The 17,314-nt window shown below is 38.9% G+C and overlaps 1 pseudogene; it reads right to left on the bottom strand.

Annotated features, from left to right (window-relative positions):
* Nucleotides 1-871: 871 nt before the first annotated feature.
* LOC112928793 (ATP synthase-coupling factor 6, mitochondrial-like) lies at nt 872-1,249 on the bottom strand (annotated as a pseudogene).
* Between the last annotated feature and the right edge of the window lie 16,065 nt (nt 1,250-17,314).

Raw genomic sequence — 17,314 nt, 5'->3', positions numbered from 1 at the left:
TGCTTGCAATTGCAAAGGAGATACTTTGATAGATTACAGATTGTTTTCAGTAGCTGACCTAGACATAACATCACCACTTCCTGATTATATTGATATGTGTTTCTATTATTTGCTTATTTGCGCCTCCAGAAACAATTCTTTTTTGTTGTTTTACTGTAAACAGCATTGCAAGGTCTCTGTATTAAATCATAATTATTTACCCATGCAGTTCATGCACCTTTGTCCCTGGGGAATCTGGTGACGTGAATTTACAGGAACATCAGGGTATTTCTCACCAACAGTTTCCTGTTATTGATATGCTTTTGTTTAGTTGTGATCTTTTTTTTTTTTTTAACTCATTCAGTTTCTCAAGGGAAAAATAAATAGGCACGTGACAATTATCACAGTCATGGGAGATCATCTGGGAACCTCACAAATGTGTTTTCATCAGAGGCTGGCCACTCCGGCAGGGCCAAACGCCGTGGAATTGTATAGGCAGACAATTGGTTATCATTCATTTGTTCTTTCAGTTTTCCCACGTGCTGCAGATAGCTATCTTAGTGAATGTGCACTACATTATGTAGGAGAATTTCCACAGTCCAGAAAGAGTCTGTACTAAAATAGAAAACAATTCTAAAGATGTGTCAAAGAGAAAGAATTGATTTTCTGAGCTTTAAAACACAGGAATCCAAAGTTTGATTTTTTTCACCTGCCCAGTAACAATAGAGTCTAATCAATATAGCTTAGAGCTCTCATGAGCCAAAGTTTTTGTGTCAACTAAAGTAGAACCCTCATAGTACTTATATTTTTTTACACCCAACATCACCAAATAATTTATTTGGTATCAGAATTAAAAGAACATTTGACAGTTGAGAAGTTTATTCTGATCCGGTTGTACAACTAATCTAGGACAAATTGCTACATAAATTTTACATTATTTCTTCAGAACTGGGGTTTGTCCAAGACTTCAAATTTGGGATCTTCAAATTTGAAATCAGGGAACGTATTCATGTCTGCCTTACCATACATTTGCTTAAGCTTAAAAAGCTCCCTCTCCAGGTCTTTCTGGCTACTCTGGGCCAGTATCAACAGGTCTTCCAGATATCTGGCGCTTGGTTCTATATTCTCTAATCTTGTCCACGAAGAGTTTCTGTACAGGATCAAGTTCCTTGTTAAATGCCACTGCTGTAACACCAATGTTTCTCTTCAAATGGACTGAGACTGCAGATCAAATGAGTGAGGAGAACCTGAAGAACCTCTGAAGAATCATGGTGATTCTGTTACTTGCACTCAGTCCCGAATTGCCAGTCTCCCCTCATACTACTTAACTACTGAACTGAGACTTTACAAAACTTGGAACGGTATGATATGTATACAAGTTCTCTTATCCTCACTTAAATACATATTTATCAGATTTTCAGTGCCCACTTTAATTGAAAAATAAGAATCCTTATCATCAAAACATTCTGGAAAACATAGCTGTTTTTATAAATCCTCTTTCCTATATTAATATGCTTACAGAACATGAGCCAAAGCTTGACATCAGCAAATACTATCTGGAACTGTACTGTCCAATACCGTGGCTACTAGCCACACATGGCTACTTAAATTTAAGGTAATTAAAATTAAATAACAGTAAAAATTGAGTTTCTTTGTCATACTAGCTACATTTCAGCTACTCAAATAGCCACATGCAGCTAGAGGCTATCTTCTAGAAAGCGTACATTATTGAACATTTCTCTCCTTGGGCAAGGTTCTAAAATGGGATTCAACTTGCATTAAAATCCAAAACCTTTCGAGATGAACATTTACTAGTGGAAATTGCAGCTAAACTTCAAACTTGGGTTTGAAGCTTTTCTGGTTTTAAATTTCCTGCAATCTAAGTGGCCTCTGTTCATTTCTTGGGCCCTGTCAGTTTTCCTCCATCTTGGAAGCAAGTTAATAAACTCTGTAGATCTGGTAAACCTGAAAAATGAATCAGGAACATAAAAAAAGGATTGCGAAGCAATATTGCATCCTGGGGCAAGAGCGCCTACCATGGCCAACTGACAATCTGCCTGACACTTATACATTTTTCTTTCCCCCTCCTCTTGAGCATCAAACTTAAGTGCAATACTTAGGTGAACAGCAAAGCCTGTAAATATAGAAGTCAGTTGTTTGAAAATCACCTTTATGATCTGTTTGCCCTTTGCATAGAGCCCTTTCCTTCCAGGGTCTCTCAAATTTTTTTGCCCATCTCCCCAACCCCAGACTCACCTCCAGCCTGTGGATCCCTTAAATATGGTAAAGAGGAGTACTTGGAAAAGCCTCTAGTTCAGATTTTGAGTCCTGGATCTATCACTGGCCTTGAGCTTTGTGACCTTGGGCAGGCGATTTCTCCTTTCAGAGAGGTAACTTCCCACTCCTACAAAATGAGGACTGCTCCACCAGCTTGTTGTGAAGGCTGCAAGAGATGACAGATGTGATGACAGCATGTGAGTAGTAGAGCACACCCCTTAGGCTAGGGCTGTAGTTACTAGTTATTTTGCATTATGGGCCCGCAGTGAGGTTCTGAAGACCACAGTACCTGGGAGTCACATGCAAAGAAAATGGAACCATTGAATTTCTCAATGTATAGAAAACTCCAGATAACCTAGACCTGTCAACTCATTGACAACTCTAAAATGCTATCTCAATATTTTTCACCTTGCTTTAGAGATGAGTAAAATCAATGCTCAGCATTAAAATGCTTATCCAAGACCCTACAGTTCTTGGGCACTCAGGGCTGCCAACATTGTACACTGAAGTTCCTTATTAGACACCAATGCAATCTAATTTATACGACCTTATTTAGCTCGCTTAATCTGGGTATTGTTTCCAAAACTATTCAATAAGAAGAAACATAATCATAAGCATCACAGAGTAAACAAAATCATAGTGTAATGAGAAAGAATGGAGGGGAAACATCTATCCAAATAGAGTACTTATAATTTATACACAGTTGGTTCTATTTTTCCACTTAACCTTCACTAGAAGATTCTTTTCAAAGCAAAGAGAAAAATTACTTTTGTTCTATCCCTTTTGTACCTAGTCATCTCAGATTTGATCCTAAGGAGAATGATTTCCTTGTTGATGAAAGAATGATTGATATTTAAGTTCATGAAATGGAATTCTTGCCAGGACGATACCATTCAAGGGAGTTCATGCAACAAATCTCTGACCAGGCTTCCAGCACAATCCTGCTGGTCCTCCCCACTGCCTGGGGATATACACAGACAAGGTGATGTTAAATGTCATTACAGAGCCAAATTCTCTGTTGGACAACACAGGGTATTGCCCTGCAGTTTCAATTATTTCTCTTTCCTGGTGTAAAATTTGTCATTCACAGGCAATTAGCCTTGCTGTTCCCCTGTTTCTTCATCCGCAAATTGCCTGCCTTCCAAGGGATGTTGTGAAGACACATTATCCCACTTAACATGCCAGCCCAGATCTTGGCACACAGAAGGTGTGTGCCAATATAAGCTGATCTCCTCTTCCCTCTTGAATTTTCATAGTCAATTCCACCTAACAAGCGCTTACTGAATCTGTAAGACCCAGATAGCACCGTGGGGAGAAATTTGCACTTGCCTAAAGCCCTCACAGCACTTCTAGGCTATGGGGATCCTGCTTTTTCTCACCGACTGATTCTTCCCTAAGGGAAATTATGGTGTCAGATGTTATAATAGTAGTATTTTCTCCATCATCAGTCCTATTTACTACTTATCCACACCTTTATCCTAGCCAGGCTTCCTTCAGGGTTGGCGGGGGGCAGTCTGCCAGGGCAGGCAATCCGTGTGCTCTGGCCAAGTCAGGAACCAGAGAGAGAAGCCAAAGTATACTGGACGGGTCACCAAAGTCTTTGCATGCCTATCACTTACCTCATCTCTTTTAGGGAAAAGGCTCTAAACAGCACGTTTCTGCCCAAGTATCTTTAATTTTTACCACTGCCCCTGAGTGAAACCAAGCCATCTAATGTAATGTTGCCACAGATGATTTGAACAGAACTCAGTGCCTGAGTTAAATGAAGGGCAAGGATGAATGGGGCCATCCCAGGAAAGCCAGTCTCCTAGGGATGATGGGCACTAATTCTGCATAATGAGGACCTTCCATGTTGAATGGTGGCACATTATCCCCATTAAGTCTTTTTTGGGGACAGTCAAATGCTAGAATCAACTATGGGAAAGTGAATGTTCTGAAATGGTTTAAATCTAATTTTGGCAAAATCTATCCATACTGACTGCTTTCCTTTTCTACGGCTGACCTGAATCTTTCCCCTCCACCTCCTAAATTGTATTTTTCTGTTTACTGAAAGGGTGTGAACCACTGGGGGCTCTCATTATTCAAATGGAGTGTGACCAAGTCTAGGTATATAAATTGAGTAGATAAGGGCAGCCCGGGTGGCTCAGCGGTTTAGTGCTGCCTTGATCCCAGGGCCTGATCCTGTAAACCCAGGATAGAGTCCCACGTCAGGCTCCCTGCATGGAGCCTGCTTCTCCCTCTGCCTGTGTCTCTGCCAATCTCTCTCTCTCTCTCTCTCTCTCTCTCTCTGTCTCTCAGGAATAAATAAATAAAATCTTAAAAAAAATAAATTGGGTAGATAATCTAATGATCTAATCCATCAAAGTGATCCTCTATTTTTTTTACTCTAATAATCTGCATCTCCTGCATAGACAGTTTGAGGATATTTATATATATGTATATGTATGTACATATATATATATATTTTTAAAGATTTTATTTATTCATGAGAGACACACAGAGAGAGGCAGATGTTGAGGGAGGTTGAAACCTCTGCCAGAAGCTAAGATTTAAGGAAGCTTCTGAACTGGGGAAAACCCGCCAATGCAGTTCTATGAACTACACATGTACATACACATAATGATTATTTTCCTGTCAGTTTTAAATTCAATTTGCCAACTCAAAAAATTTATTTCTGTGTTAATGGTTATGTCTTTGATTCCATGCATATTCTTTGGCAATTTTCCTTTTGTTGAAGTAGATACAGGAGCAATTCTTTCACTAAAGACCTATGGATGGTAAAGTCCTTTTGTCTTGTACGTCAGAAAATGCCATTACTTTGCTGTTAGCCTTGAGTGACAATTTATCTGGATATAAAAAGTCTTGTTAATACCCATTTTCCATAAAACACTGAACATATTATTCCAGTTTCTAGTGGCATCTATTGTTGCCAGTAGGAAATCCCAGTTGTTGCCAGACCAACAACTGTTCCAGATCAATTGCTATTCTTTTCAAAGTAATCTCTTTTCACTCTAGAAACTTCAGATTTTTTTGGTCTTTATTCCTAATATTCTGCAGTTTTCCTAAGATGTAGTTCAGGGATATAAAATGTATTTTATATTTTTGAGATTTCTAACTGATTTTTTAAAACCATCTATTCTTAACACATTTCCTTCTGTTCTATTTGCATGTCTGTATATATTTCTATGTAAAAACTTAAATGTATACTTAGGGCTTATAGAATTAATTTCCTTTTTAGAGAACTCATGCTCCAATTGTTGATTTTATTGGATGTCTTTCTTAGCATGTATTTTGGAATTCTAGTGTGGAGGCATATTTTTGAGTGGAAAGTTTTAGGATTTTGTCTTTGTGGAATTTTTTTTTCTCTCTCTCTCTTCCTCCTCCATGCTCCCATCCCAATTTAGTAGCTTCATAGTTGGCTCCATCAAATGCCACTGGCCCTGCGTATAACCTAAGGGTCTGGGGAGTTTCTGAAGTGACTGTTTTTGGAGAGACTACAGATTCATCCACCCAGTCAAAGGACATCTTGGTTCATAGAACTATATTGGCGGGTTTTCCCCAGTTCAGAAGCTTCCTTAAATCTTAGCTTCCGGCAGAGGTTTCAACCTCCCTCAACATCTGCGAAAGCCCACCTGGTCCCATCATTTCAAGTGAATCTGAGTCCTCCTCACTTGCCTTTTAAAATGCTTCTTTGTCCCCACTATCCTTGCAAAAAGGAAACCTTCAGTTCCAACCAAGATATGGCTCAGCAGGCTCATGGCTTTAGCCATGCTCACCACACTCAAGCATTTTCCGTTTTGTGAGGATTTTTCATGAGGGTATTTATCTTGCTTTTAATCTCACTAAGTCTTTTTTTATTTTCTCAGTATCTGTGTTTCATTACTCAAACAGGAACCTATTGAGACTTTTTGAGAGAAATCGTTCAATATTTTTACGTTCAAAGACAAAAAGAAAAATGAATTTACTTTTTTTTTTTTAAAGTAACACATTCCTTTTAAATGTTAGCTCTACTGGTAAAAAATATGAAATGGAAACTCATTTTAAATTGTAAAAGATAACTTCGTAATTTAAAAATTTCAATATGTTTTTTTTTCTTCTGTTAAGAAGAGAAGTTAAGTATTTGTTATTTCTGGAGACATTTTTAAAATGTTGGTGGCAATGTGGTTTTACAGTAATTTTGGTTCTTGACTATTAAGTCATAAATATATTCCATTTTCAAAAAAAACAAACATCCAACATAAAATAAAAGACTGTCCTGCCAACACACTCTGTATGAACTAAATTCCAGGCTGATCATAGTAAGTATAAAGCTAATGATTGCTTTGGAGAGCCACAAAAATATATGGCAAGATTTTCCATTTAAACAGTAGGATAAGAAATTCAAAATACATCTATCTATGGATATTTTGGCCAAACTTTTAAAAATGCAATCGTTCCTTTGGCAATCATTCCATTTGAAAAATAAAAATAAAAAATACTCAGAAGCAGTGTGAGTCTTTATCCTAATATTTGATCCCAAACATATTTAAAATATTTACTTTTATTTTATTTTGTTTTTGTTTGCTAACCTTCACATTTGTACAAAATGTTAAAACAAACAAACTCTAACTCTAACAGCAGAATTTGGAGCCAATAGCACTTGTTTCCTTTTTTATGAATTCTATTCTTCCCCTGGATTATTGCTTTCTTCACTATTGTTGGGTCTTCATCTCCATTTTGGAATCTTGCTGAGGAAGACTGTACTAGTTTGCTCAGATCCAGTAAAATTTAACACAGGCTGCAGATGGTTAACTAGAGTATCAGTAACAGGTAAATCTGTGATCACAAAACACCCCCAACCATACCTCTTCAATACTCTGAATGTCAGGTAACCTTACTCTGCTATGCCTCCTATTTAGGTTTGTTCCTCAGTGGGCCCACTGTCCCAGGGCCACATTTCCCCAGAGATGATTAACTAATGGTGTGGAAAGGCCTTTCCAGTAAAAGGATGACTTCTGGCAACCATAAACTTCTACAGAGAGAAGGTATCTTCCATGAATCACTGCATGATTTTCCATTTTACTCCCCACTGGGGAGTCTGAAATACCGCTATCTCTGCCCATCTGCTAGTCTAGCATAGGGATCCAAATGGTATTACATATAGAAGGGCTTGGAGGACTGGAAATTCTCTACCCATTAAGGATATTATTTGTGTTTATCCAAGTCTGGATGTGAGGTCATCCCACAACAAAATAAACAGCCCGACAGGTCAAATTTCCTGCTCGTGATACTTACCATCCTCATCGTTTCATTACTGGACTACAGCTACCTTTAAAAAGCTAAGAGAACACTTTCCCACCTGCCATTCTATGTCTGTTACATCGGTCTATACATATAGAATTGAACCCATCATTATATATGATGGTGCACAGAATTGTGCACTGCTTCTACTTGTTTCTTTGCAGGAGAAAATCAACTCCCTATATATAGCACTAACGACCTGGCACTATCTGTCTTGAGCCTACCTTGACAGCTTCATTTTAAATTTCACCATCCCCTAGATATATGTTATTCACATAGAATTACTTAAAATCCTCATAAGTGCCATAATCTCACAAAATCTCCAGGCCTTTGCATATCCTGTTCCCTCTGCCTCAAACTTCCTTTACCTACATTGTTCTTGATCAGATCCCTACAAATCTGTTTCTCTTTCCTGAGATGTTTCTCTGAGGTCCTGGTAGACCAGGACATACCTTACTTCAGAGCTTAGCTCAGTGTATTATCCTCTGTAGAATAGTCTGTCCTTCTTCTGAACTGTGAGCTCCTTTTGTAGATCCAGGACCCGATTTATAGAAAGCAGCTAGTAAATTTATTGAATGAATAAATTAATGAAAACACTTCTTGTGGAAGACTAAGTTTGATAAGTAGGGGCTGATTCATTCATTCATTCACTCTTCATTCATAACTAAGCACTTATTTTCCCCTAATATATGTGAAATGTTGGACCAGGCTTATCAAGGCTACAAAATGACCTTCCCTGTCTTTAAGGAGCTTACATTCTGTTCAGCATAGTAATACGTACAAAAAACAATTCAAGGCAAATCTTCAAACCTAACTCATTGTCCTAAGTCCTATTTACAAAGGAATTTTTTCTATTTTTACTCTGTGGTCACTTTGGATGTTCCATCTAGAGTTTCTTTTACTTGGCCTAAAATTAAATTTAAGTAGTCCTGATGGAATTGTGCCTTCTCTCTGGTTCCTGTCTATTGTTTGCCAAGAGCCCCTGAGTATAGTGGTGAGCTATCGCAATACCCAGGAGATACCACAAAACACAAAAATATATTTTTTGATTGTGCCTAAATAGCAAGCAGTAATGATTCCTTAGCCATTTTCCTGCCACCTGAGGAGTTGCCTTTAAATCTGAAGGGTGATTTCCGTTTTGCATTTTTCTCCTTCAGATTCATAAAATCCCAAGGACCTGAACCCTGAAGAACTACCTATGGAATTTCCTTTTAGTTTTTTTCCTCAAATTCAAGACACTATATTTCACTTCCTCCTTGATTTTTTTCCCAGAAATATTTTTATGTTTTTTATAGTTTATCCAAACTTAAGTGATAGGCCTGCACCCTGGTGATATAGAGCTTGGGTTGGCAAAAGACATTTTTCTGGTGGTTTAATGAAAATTGCAAAAGAACACCAGCTAGGTAGATGAGTTTTAAATGTGGCTCCTCCCATTTGATGAATTACACAAAGGTGCTCCCTCTAGACAGAAGAGTTTCAAAGAAGGTTCCAAGGGGCAAATGATTCACAAAAAGGCAGATGCCCCTTGGTGAGTGTAGTAACCCCCACTACCCCTCTAGGTTGGGTCCTTGTCCCAGGTTGAAGTCCCTGTAAAGCCAACTCTGAGATGGAGATAAATGTGCAGGTGGGAGTACTCTTGAAGCAACACCAGTGGAAGGGAAGGGAAAAGGAGGGGAGGGGAGGGGGGAGGGGAAGGAAAGGAACAGGATTGGACAGATGGATAAATGGAAAGCTGAGCTGTCATGGAGTCTCCATGGAAACTTTAGGGAAGCCTGCTAAAAGTTTTGAAGCTGGTATGCCCTAAGAGCTATAACAAGTGGGGCAAGGGGACAGGGCCTTTAGATCCCCATTTTAGTTAGTCTGTGGATACAGACAGCCCCTCAGAAAGACTCTCTTCAGCAGGGGCAATGTTGGAAACTGACAGCTGAGGGCACCTGCCTACTGGCAGCACTCCCAGCAAATGACCAGTAGGTCCTCCATTCCTGAAGGAGTTTCTAATCCTTCAGCATTAGACAGTGCTAATATTCCCACCGCAGATGTGCACAACATCCTTTCTAGCTGTAGATGGCCCTCTATGCTGCCTCTCAATGCTTTCCACTTTGTCACTCTTGTTGCTTCCCAGAGCTATGACTATCTCTGAAGATTTGTTAAGATCACATGTGCTATCTTCTGACTAAATGAAAGAGTGGGAGCTCTGGGACTTTCTTCACCTGTCACTGTTCTTAACCAATCACAGACCATATTTGTAAAACATAAGTTGAAGAAAAATGCACGAGAAGGGAAACTTTGCTGTATACAATTTTCCCTGATGAAGTGAGCCGCTTTGAAATTAAACATTTAGCAAACACTTATTGAGTCCCTACTATGGACTTCCTAGAGATAAGTAGTGAACAAAAACAGTGAGATGCAATGCATATCTTCATGGAGCTTAGAGTCTCATGAAAGGACCTGATGTGTGCCTAATTGATAGCTAATTGCAGCTGCTACAGATGCCTGCAGAGGCACTGGTTTATATCAGCCAGGAATTTAGCCAAGTCTGGGAATCCAGGGAATGATTCCCTAAAAAGTGGATGGTTGCACTGAAACTTGAAGAGTGACTAAGAGTTAGCTCAGCAGAGGATAGGAGTTTGGGACTTTACAGGAAAGAGAATAAGATGCATTAAAGCCAGTGTGATTAGAGACAGCTAGACAAGCATAGTGGTAAATAACTTGAGTCTCTGACCCCAAACCTGAAAACACCTCATTACTGGAGTTTTAGGCGCTTTGCTAGACTGGGAGAAATCTGAGGGCAGGTAACAATTCTCTTGTCTTCATATTGTGTTATATGGGAAGCCAACTATGCAATATGCTTACGGATCTACCTGCATACCCACATCCTCCCCTGACCCAGTCTTTTTATTCTCAATCATCGTGAGCAATTAGTTTAATCACTACAGCTTCAGGGATCAAAGTCTAATTCAATACTTTTAAGATAGGGTAATAGAAAAGAGGTCTCAGAGGTCAATCAATGAAGCCCCTAATTTTCCAGATGAGGAGACTGTGATCCAGAGTGATCGAGTTATCTGCTGGATGTCATACCCCTAGTTAGTTGAGCAACACAGACCAGGTTCACATCCTTGGCACCTAAGTGTTTCTTTCTCTTAAGGCCAGGTGCTTCGATATGCTTCCCAGAACTTATCTATTTGGATGTCTCAATGCCAACTGTGTGAGGCATGTATCACTGCATTGCTCTGCCCATACCCTCTTATTAGAGACTTCCTCCTGGCTCCAGCCCTCAGGTCCTAAATTCATTTGGTAGCATGTGAAATATGCTCCATCTCACCTGCAGGTATAACTGACTATGAATGTAGAAGATTCTTCCATAGACACTCCAAGCCCTGGTCCGGTCACTTAGATTACACCAAGGCACCTCCTGGGACTTTCTGCTGTAGTTAATTGGGGGAATTTCTGGGAGTTATTTCTGGGACTGCATTAAATGGGTAATCCCAGATCCCCTGCTCCTAAAAGATGAAGTTGGAGACAGAATCCTGATGATTCTGGATTAAGCCAAGCCTGAAACTAGTAAAACTCACTTTCTGGGCCTCCCAGTTACAAGAGCCAATACCTAACCTTTTTTATTTAAATGATTTTATACTGAGTTTCTGTCACTTGCCACCAAAAAAGGATCTGAATTCATGTTGAAAGAGCTATGATAGATACTTTTTTTTTTTTAAAGGTGAACTGGTTGACCTGTGACCAAACTGAATTTTTCTCTCACAAATTTGTAATAATATGCTTAGAGATTGTTCTGGAGTCAGCCAGTGTGCAGTAGCTCTAGAAATTAAAAAAAAAAACAAATATGTAGGGCTAGAGTAGGAGTTACTGCCCAAACATGGCAATTCCTTGCGCAAGCCAAAGTAATGGAGGACTCAAAACAGAGCCAAACTGCCCAATCTGAGACCTAGCTCTGCCCATACCAGCTGTGTAATCCTGGGCAAGCTATCTGGATTGCTATGTCTCATTGTACTCAACTGGAAAACAAGTATAAAGGTAGTATCTGCCTCATGGGTTGTTGTGAAGATTAAACAAATTAATACATAAAAGACTCTTAGAACATGACTTGTGCAGAATAAACACACAATAAGTATTAGCCACTACTAGTATTATGCTACGATTATTAATATTATGGTTAACCAGAAGAAACCAATTGACAGGAGAATGAATGAGACAGAGAGTCAAACAAGATTAGGGACAAAGTCACGAGAATACTGACCACAGAAGGAGAGAGAGGAGTTGTCTTTATTCCAGATGCCTTCTCAAATCCCATAGGGCCAGTCTACTTCATAAGACTTCTCTATCCTTAAAATAAAGCTCCCCCCCTTTTCTTAATGTGAGCCCTTTTAATTGGATTTCTATTTCTTGTAATCAAACAAGCCTAGTCAAAAACATAGAATTTGCAGAGTGCAGTGCAGGCCAGACCAGATGGCATTTCCCTGTTCAACACCATCAACTGCCCCCGGGGTATCTCAATTGTGTGTACTCGCTCTGTTGAAAACCATCTTACTTCTTGAAATGCCACTCAAAAGCAAATACCTCTCATGGCAGGCACCAGCACTGTCCCAGTCCTATAGACAACTACAGGAACTAACCAGGAAGCCCTGGTCCAGGAATGTGTGGGAGTTCAAGAGGGAATCCTCTTATTTCCACCTTTGAAGAGCAGGTATATCATTTCCTTTGCTGGGATCAAGCAGCCAGGATTGCCATGCGAATCCAAAGTGTTTCTAGCACTCTCTTTGCTGAGTTCTATTCATAGAAAACCTTGGCCTGGCTCCAGGTCTGTGTCACATTGTTTGTGTGGAATGAGGATGTGCTCTGCTTTTTCAGAATAACAAGCCCATGTTTTTGAGTCATTACAGGAAAAACTTTTCCCACAGTGTGATGAATGCAGTTCACTTCATCACAGCCAAGGTGTGTCATTCCAAAAGACGTATGAAATGTCCTCAAAGAAGAAATCCCAAAGCCATTCACATTCCAGCCCCCTTGCTGGTCATAAAGAGCCTGAGATATCCCCCACTGTGCTTGGATGCTCTCTTCCCCTGATCACTGGCTCCCTTTCTCCCTTTTGTCCTTACTTCAGAACATATAAAAAATTCCACAAGTAATTTTTCCCAGGTGAAAACATCTGATCCAGCTTTCCCATCTGAGTTTTCACCCACTGAGCAGTCAAAATTCATGTTTATCTTAAATCTCACAATTTCAGATTTACAGACCTGACATGCCAGAGCAGGCTCCAGCACAGTCACACCTGTAAAGACGGAAGTATATAAATATAGTAATGATCTCCCCATCTATTAAAACCTCTTCATCTCTGAAAATGGAGTATTAATCTTGTTTGAGTAAGAACAAATAAACATAGTTCATGAATTCTTTTTTTATTGAGGCATAATTGACTATATAAATAGTATTCTATTAGTGTCAGGTGCACAACTTAATGCTTTAGTATTTGCGTACATTGGTGATATGATCACCATAGTAACTAGTTAACATTCATCCCCATACCTAGTTACAAGCTTATTTTTCTTGTGAAGAGAACTTTAAAAATCTACTCTTAGCAATTTTCAAAGATGCAATACAGTGTTACCAACTAAAGTTGCCATGCTGTGGTTGTCCTCATGACTTATTTATTTATAACTGGAAATTTGGATCTTTTGACACCTTGACTCATTTTGCCCCTTTGCCACTTACACCACTGGCAACCACCCATCTGTTCTCTGTATCTACGAGCTTAGTTTTTTGTTTTGTTCTTTTAAATCCCACATATCAGTGAGATTATTTAGTATTTGTTTTTCTCTGACTTCACTTAGTAAAATGTCTTCAAGATCCATCCATGTTGCTATAAATGGTAAAAGCTTCTTTTTAAATGATTGAATAATATTCCATTGTGTGTGTATCATAATTTCTTTATCTATTTATTCATCCAGGAACACTTAGGTTGTTTCCATGTCTTGTCCACTGTAAATAATACTGCAGTGTATATAGGAGTCCATATATTTTTTTCAGTTAGTGCTTTCATTTTCTTTGGATAAATGCCCAGAAGTGGAATTACTGGATCCATATGTCCTTTATTGCATGCCAAATAATTGTACAAATAAAAGAAGGCAACGTTGATCAGAAGTGGTATTTTACAATGGGTGACAATGATCATAGGATCAAGAGGAGCCTTGCAGCTGTTAGTCTCCAATGATCATCTCACTAGGGTGTGGACACCTCCTCCAATTACTGCCTTGCTGCAGGTGTCAGAGCTGTATTGACTTGGCCCTCATCAGCCTGGCTGCTCTCTACTTGCAAAAAGTAGGTGTTCCAGTCTATCATCCCCAATGATACACTCTTGCCGTTTTCTGTTACTTCAGGGTAAGTCCCCCATGCAGACTTAGAGATGGAGAGGTAGTGGTTTCCAGGGCCTCAGAAGCAAGAGGATGGTCACCACCCTGAGCTTTTCAAGGTTTTAAATAGTGTTATGTTGATCTAATTGTTGTAAAGACACTGAGAAAAGATAGTCAAGGAAGCAGCATGAAAATGCTGATCAAACTATCAGCGATTGTGTTTTTAACGTTCACTTTGTCTTAATTTCAGATTTATGGAAAAATTGGAGAAGAGAAAAAATTCCCATGTAACTTTCATCCAGATTCCCCAAATATTAACATTCTTTCTCTTAATATATGTACATGTATGTTTTTCCTCTTTGAGCATAAATTGCAGCCATTTGGGCAGGATTGAAAGGAAGAAGGTTTTCAAAAATTATACTTCAAGATGAAGAACAAAAATCATTGATGTTAAATAATTAGATTTTTTAAAAGACAATCTTGCCTTAAAGACAATAGTAACATTTTTGTCTTTGGTATCAAACAAAGTCATTTAAGAAAAAAAAAATCATTGGCCAGACTATGACATAGATAAAGAGAGCAGTCAAACTGCTTCCTGCCAGTGACATTGTAGCCACAATCCCCATCCTGGACTCATCTGAACCTAGTCATGCCTCTGCTCCATCCATCAAGAAGATTCAATAAACCTGCAGAAACACTTGATTAACACTTTCAGTCCTTTTCCCAAAAGCACCAATAACACAAATGACCTCCAGTGGGCCTCCACTTCCTAAATCTCCAAGACCATGGAGTGAGGTTCTTGGTTCTCTAAGGCACTCCTTCCCACCCAAATTTTACAATTCTACTTGTTTCTTGTTATCTTATGCAACTTGTTTTTCACCAAAACAGTACTGCCGAAATTGATCAACATCTTATTGGCCAGACTGGTCTCTGAAGAATTTTGGCTACATCCAAAACTGAAATCCAACTACAAAGGAAGAATGTTTGTCACGACTTAGCTGTTTATTAAAATGGGCCATAAGGTCAGAGGATAAAATCCCAAAAAGAGGAGTTTGAGAGAGTTTTGGAACCATCAAGAAACACTAGGATATGAATAAAATGACTATGGCTCTTTGTCCCAGCAGCACCCCAGTGTAATGTCTATTTGCTCCTGGCACTTGCACCTCCCCAGCTGCCCTGCATCCTCCAAACCACTGGATTCAGCAGGTGTGTTATTGTCCCAAATTGTGAGATACCCCATCCTACAAATACATTACATTTATGCTGAAGTTGGCTGAAGTCAGTTTTTCCACTGTTTGGTTTTGTTTCGCCTGCAACCCAACAGCCACAAGCTACCCCAAATGATTGAGTGGGGCACCTGTGTGTTTCCCTTCTGTCTGTGCCATCTCCAGAAGGCTCTTTGAAGACAGGATCACAGTTTCTCAGCTGCTCACCCTGCTTCTGTTAACCCTCTGCAGAGCAAATGCTCCCCCAAGCAGACTGCCTAACTGCTCATAGGTAAAGGGTGAAACACCTAGTACACTTACTAGACCTCATTCTCTTGGAAACTGGATTTTGCTTTTGTATAAATCTAACAAAAATTGGTCCATTTACCAGTTCTTCTGGTTTCTAGAGGCCATGAAACAATTTCAGGAAAACAGTATTTCAAATCCATTGATCTCTGCTCTCAGATGCCTCCATAGCTCTGATTCATTAAATAACTAGAGAGTCAACCATGATCCTGGGTTTCCAAGGTTGTTTTCAAACCAAGAACTCGGCTGCTGCCAAGACTAGCAGGGGTTTCAGAGCTAGCCAACATTCCTTGAGTTTCCTTTGAGAGGTGAAAAAAAAAAAGGCAGCTTAAAATGCATTATATAAGAAAGAAAGGTATGAACAAGTTAAGGGGAAACTACAAAGGAAGCGGGCCAAGTCCCAAAATAAAAGGCAGGAATAGAAAACTAAAAATAGCAACAGGGATGTGTGCCACATCTGTGGGGCTCCCTTGCATTCTCCTGGAGCATTGTACCTTTTTTTTTTTTTTTCAGGAGCATGCTAATAATTGTTTGGAGATTTAAATAGAACGCTATTATTTGTTCTTTAAAAATAGTCACTTCTTTTGTAGAATTGTGAGCGAGTTTCAAATTACATTAATTGAATTTCACTCATTTGTTATTTACCTTTTACGGACATCTTCAAGGGTGTTAAAGAGACTGTCGATTTTCTTCGACCTCTTTATCCATCTTTAATGGAGCATTTGAAATATTGGAGATATTTCAGTCTTGTTGCACTTAATGGACATTTGAAATGAAAAAAAAATAAAGTTGGCTTATATGACAATACTTTAAATATCTGCTGTTTATTGGAAAGCTTAGTGCATGCCAGGCACAACGATAGGATGAAAATGGCATACATGTGCCAACATGTGCAAAGGTCCTTACAACTTTGCCCATGAGCCATTACCCACGCTCTTCACAGAGGACACTAAGGGGCAGCATGGGTAGATAACAAACCCAAGTCAATAATCAGTGAATATTGCAAAGAGTTAATCCTGGCTCCCTTTGATTCAAAGACTTAGGGTCCTTCCACAATACTTAAAATAATCAAAAATATTTTTCAAATAGTCTATGCATAGTTAGCACAGAGCCATCAGCAGGAATTCATTGCTCACTTTCTCATTTTTGCTTACTTTTAAAGACCTATACTTGAATTTATATGTAAATTCTGAAAATGCTTGGTACACACCCCATGACTGAGATGGGTGCCATTCCTCCTGGTTATAACGTTTGTCTTCCACCATTCAATTGGTTGTCAGATTAGTAAGACAATTACATTTTTCCCTTAAGAGAAATATGTTATGATAGATTTGAAGAAAATGAAGCCTCATTCCAGGGAAGTGCCTATGTAGATGTCGTTTACAACGTTTGTTTTATAATCACTTCCAAGTTGTAAATTCCTGTTTTCTCTAGACACAACAAAAACAGGAAATATTTACCAACTTCACAGGTGTCAGGAAATACTTTAAAAACCCTGGTGGCCTAACCACCAGCTTAAGCAGATAGCATTCTTGTGTATAGGTACAGAAGGTATATTGTGATTTGAAACGTGTACTTACGATCCAGAGACCTTCACCTATACTTACTAAGGATTCACTGGCTTTGCTTCTGTTGGACCAGAGATTTTATTTTCCCAGAGGAGAAGTATATTGTGCTAATGTGCTTTTTTTTTTTATCTACCTTTACTTGGTTTGAAATCCCATTTCTATATCTAACCAAGTACCAAAATGAAAAAGTACATCTCAAAACTACTGAAATTTAGGATTATGTTTTTTAGCCATTTATGCAATAAACCACGAATTCATTTTCATTTGCTTGCATTTGCAATTTACGTCTCCAAAAATGGAAAGAGCGTTATTCTTTTTCCCAATTATCAAACTAATG

Source organism: Vulpes vulpes, chromosome 4 (genome assembly GCF_048418805.1).
Source record: "Vulpes vulpes isolate BD-2025 chromosome 4, VulVul3, whole genome shotgun sequence".
Taxonomy (NCBI): domain Eukaryota; kingdom Metazoa; phylum Chordata; class Mammalia; order Carnivora; family Canidae; genus Vulpes; species Vulpes vulpes.
Note: the sequence above shows the minus strand (reverse complement) of the source record. Positions and strands in the feature narration are given on the sequence as shown.